The sequence below is a fragment of the Tauraco erythrolophus genome, chromosome 5, assembly GCF_009769465.1.
Source record: "Tauraco erythrolophus isolate bTauEry1 chromosome 5, bTauEry1.pri, whole genome shotgun sequence".
NCBI lineage: Eukaryota > Metazoa > Chordata > Aves > Musophagiformes > Musophagidae > Tauraco > Tauraco erythrolophus.
The window spans coordinates 69,558,123-69,563,006 of record NC_141469.1 but is presented as its reverse complement, the minus strand read 5'-3'; positions in this window follow the sequence as shown (position 1 = coordinate 69,563,006).

Here is a 4,884-nt window from a genome sequence, read left to right as displayed (position 1 = left end):
AAGAGGGCAGTTGTTTGTCTGGTACTACCATTTGAACCATGTGCCAATGTACTTCTGCTGAAATGCTGTTCACTTGCAATGTATTTCTCATTGATTTATATTAACTGAATTAAGTTGTCATGTTAATAATAGATTGCTGGACAATTTTAGGCCACTTGTAGTGCTTTGATTCTTTTCTGATGGAGCCCCCAGAATTAAAATGCGTGCCGCCAGGACATGGTTATCATGGTTGCCTTTTGGTTTGGTCTCTCTAATTTTCAGAAATAATCTTATTTTATTCCTTAGGGAGGACCTGATAATATTCTAGACATCATGGCATAATTAAAGGAGGTAAAGCCTGTAAGGGGACATAGTGTCTTTTATCAGCTGATACAGTTAGTAAAAGTGGACAAGGTTTCATATGCATAGACCTTCCATAGCTTCAACATACAGTGTGTTTTTATGTGAATAATATCTATTCTTATCTGACTGATAATTTCTGAATATTTGCATCATAAAGTAGGATAGTGAAATTACTTTGTGTATAAAAATTGTCTATATCTGGTATAACTTCTCAGCACAGAATATATATGTATAAATGTTTCATGTGAATGTGCAAAAGAAATTGCAATAAATTATTTTTTCCACTGACTTACAGAAATTTTGGGATTTTCTTTTCGGTGAAAGCTGTTTCATTGTTTGATACAAAGCAAGTGTGGTCTCCGTTCAATAATTTCATGTCCAAGTTTGAATGATTTACTGAGTCGATCCAATGTTTGCAAATGTCCAAGTGTCTCCCACATTCAGGTTAATGGATCACATCCTCAGATTAAAGTAGTTTTCAAAATGTGTAGATTAATTCTCCAGAAATAGGAGATGAAGTCACAAAAATGCATACATTCCTTTGAAACTCTTGGACAGTATTTAACGATCAAAAATTATTAGCTGTCCGCTTTGAGCAGGATGCACGTTAGCAACCAAAGCTTTAGGAATGGGAAATGAAGAGAGAACGCCACATGCATTCCTTTCTGTCATCTCACTGTCGGACAGCAACGCATCCCAGCACACCATGAGAGATTGCCCTCGCTCTAACGGGTACACAACAGCAATTCGCACTTGAAGTTGATCAAGCGTACCAAAACTTTAATAGTGACTCCTAAAGACGCGATTTGTGACGGCCGTGGTCGCGCATTGGCACAATCCGTGCAAATGGATGTGCAGTAACTAAACTTTCTGTATTAGGCTTCCAGATGATGGAAGATGGCAAGCCAGAAAACTCAAATAATGCACTGAGTTTATATTGTGCCTTCTTAATAATTTCAAAGCATTTAGGCATCTGTTAAGCTACTCTGTAACATAAGCAATTTCTTAAAGCACAGAAAAATATCTCATCTATTGTGTTCATGTAAGAGCTTTTTAACTCATAGATTCATAGATTCATAGATTTCTAGGTTGGAAAAGACCTTAGAGATCATCGAGTCCAACCATCCCTAATCCCCATTAAACCATATCCTCAAGTAGCTCATCCACCCTATTCTTAAACACATCCAGGGATGGGGACTCAACCACCTCCCTGGGCAGCTTATTCCAGTGGCTGACAACCCTTTCAGAGAAGAAATACTTCCTAACATCCAACCTGAATCTCCCCTGACTAAGCTTATGCCCATTTCCTCTTGTTCTATCTCCCATCACTAATGTAAAGAGCCCTTCCCCCACCTCCCCACCATCTTTTCTCAAGTATTTATAGGCCGTAATCAGGTCTCCCCTCAGCCTCCTCTTCTCCAGGCTAAACAGCCCCAACTCCCTCAGCCGCTCCTCATAAGTTTTATTTTCCAGCCCCCTGACCAGTTTAGTTGCCCTTCTTTGGACTCGCTCCAGGAGCTCAATATCTCTCTTAAAGCGAGGGGCCCAAAACTGGACACAATATTCCAGGTGCGGCCTCACCAGTGCCGAGTACAGGGGCAGGATCACTTCCCTGCTCCTGCTGGTCACACTATTCTTGATACATGCCAGTATCCCATTGGCCTTTTTGGCCACCTGGGCACACTGCTGGCTCATATCAAGCCGGTAGTCAACCAACACCCCCAGGTCCTTTTCCGCCAGGCAGCTCTCCAGCCACTCCTCCCCGAGCCTATAGCGATGCTTGGGGTTTTTATACCCCAAGTGAAGGACTCTGCACTTGGCCTTATTAAAGCTCATGCCATTGGCCTCAGCCCAACGATCCAGTCTGTTCAAATCCCTCTGAAGGGCCTCCCTACCTTCGAGCAGATCAACACAGCCTCCCAGCTTGGTGTCGTCCGCAAATTTACTGAGGGTACATTCAATACCCTCATCCAGGTCATTGATAAAGATGTTAAACAGAACTGGACCCAGCACTGAGCCCTGGGGAACCCCACTGGTGACCGGCCTCCAGCCGGATTTAGCCCCATTTACCACCACTCTTTGGGCCCGGCCATCCAGCCAGTTTTTAACCCAAAGGAGGGTGTGCCTATCCAGGCCAGCAGTTACCAGTTTCTCCACCAGAACACTATGAGAAACTGTATCAAAGGCTTTACTGAGGTCCAGGAAAACTACATCCACAGCCCTTCCCTCGTCAACCAGGCGGGTCACCCTGTCATAGAAGGTGATCAGGTTTGATTGGCAAGAGCTTCCTTTCATAAACCCATGTTGACTGGGCCTGATCACCCGGTTAACCTGTATGTGCTCATTAATAGCACTCAAGATAACCTGTTCCATGACTTTGCCCGTCACGAGGTCAGACTGACAGGCCTGTAGTTCCCGGATCCTCCTTCCGCCCTTTTTTGTAAATGGGGGTAACATCCGCCAGCCTCCAGTCCAGCGGAACTTCCCCAGTGAGCCAAGACTGCCCAAAGATAATGGACAGGGGTTTGGCAATGACATCCGCCAGCTCTCTCAGGACTCTCAGGTGGATACCATCAGGCCCCATAGACTTGTGGGCATCCAGCCGAAGGAGCAGATCCTTGACCCGTTCCTCTTGGATCACAGGAGCTTCCATCTGCTCTCCCTCCCTGCACTCAGACACCGAAGGCCAGCTCACCTGGGAACTGCTGACCTATTATTAAAGACTGAGGCAAAGAAGGCATTAAGGACCTCAGCCTTGTCCTCATCCCTAGTGACTAACGTACCCCCTGAGTCCAGTAGGGGCTGGAGGTGATCTTTAGCCCTCCTTTGTTATTAATATATTTATAGAAAGACTTTTTGTTGTCCCTTACGGAGCAGGCTAGTCTAAGTTCCAATTGGGCTTTTGCCTCCCTGATTATTTCCCTACATGCCCTAACTTCCTCCCTGTATTGATTCCTGGATGCCTGCCCATTCTTCCAAGACTTGTAGACATCCCTTTTTCTTTGAGATGTTCCCAAATCTCCTTTGTTATCCAAGCTGGTTTTCTACCCCGGCGGCTCGACTTCCGGCACACAGGGACAGCTCGCTCCTGTGCCTCCAGAATTTCCTTTTGAATAGTAACCATCCCTCCTGCGCCCCCTTACCCTTGAGAGCTGTCTCCCATTGGACTTTGTTAACCAGACTTCTAAACAGCTCAAAGTCAGCTCGCCCAAAGTCCAGCTTGGCCGTTTTAGTGTTCCCCCTCCTAACTTCCCCTAGAATTGAGAATTCTATTATCTCGTGGTCACTAAGCCCCAGGCGTCCTCCAACCTTCACATCTCCCACAAGACCTTCTCTGTTCACAAACAGCAGGTCTAGGGGAGCTCCTTCTCTAGTCGGTTCACTAACCAGTTGTGAGAGGAAGTTGTCCTCCACACTCTGCAGGAACCGCCTAGACTGTTTCCTGACTGCCATGTTATACTTCCAACAGACATCAGGCAGGTTAAAGTCACCCATAAGGACAAGGGCTAGTGAGCGCGAGACTTCCCCCAGTTGTTTAAAGAATAGCTCATCAGTCTCACTGTCCTGATAGGGTGGCCTGTAGCAGATACCCACTACAATATCCGCCTTCATAGGCCCCTCTTTGATTTTCACCCACAGACATTCCACTAGGTCATCCCCAACATTTAACTCTAAACAGTTTAGATCTTCCCTTACATACAGGGCAACCCCACCACCCCTTCTACCTCTCCTATCCCTCCTGAAGAGTTTGTAGCCATCCATGGTAGCACTCCAGTTATACGAGTCATCCCACCATGTTTCAGTGATGGCAACTATGTCGTAGTTTCCCCGGATAGCAAGAGCTTCCAGTTCCTCTTGTTTATTGCCCATACTGCGTGCGTTCGTATAGAAGCACGTAAGTTGGGCTTTCGACCCCACGGCACCCCTAGGGGGGGAAGTTTTATTACCTGAGCTGTTATTTTTAACTCAAGGAAACCAGTTTGATTTAGGCACTTAGCCACTTTTATTACTAAAACTGGTCTTCACTTAAATGCTGCATTCAGCTTCTCAAATTGTACTTTGGTCAAGTATTACTCTCAGATAACAGTTAAGAAATTCTGCAGGTATTTAGTTCTTTATGTGTGCTGTATTGCCTCTTTTGTTAAACTACAGTGATTTACTTTTTCAATAGAAGCTCTCTAACTGAAACACCAGGCAGAGTAATTACCAAAGTCTGTTTCAGAGGCAATTTACAAACGTACCTGGTTTATTTTAGTATTTTTTTTTTTGTAAAAAAGTTGAAACAAGGAGAAGAAAGGGGAAAGCAGCAATGAAATTGCAAATTGTGGAATACTTAGATGTTTATAATCTTCTGGATCATATGCTTTTCTTTGAATTCAGATATCCAAAAGAATTTGGGTTTCTGTGGTATTACTGACTGAGGCTGTGGCCATTCACGGGACTCTGCTGCTCTACTGTTTTCTTGAAGTTGGCACTGCAGTTGGCTGCCATAACACGAGGCTGAGCAGTCTGACTGTTCCTAGTGTTTCTTGGATAATATGC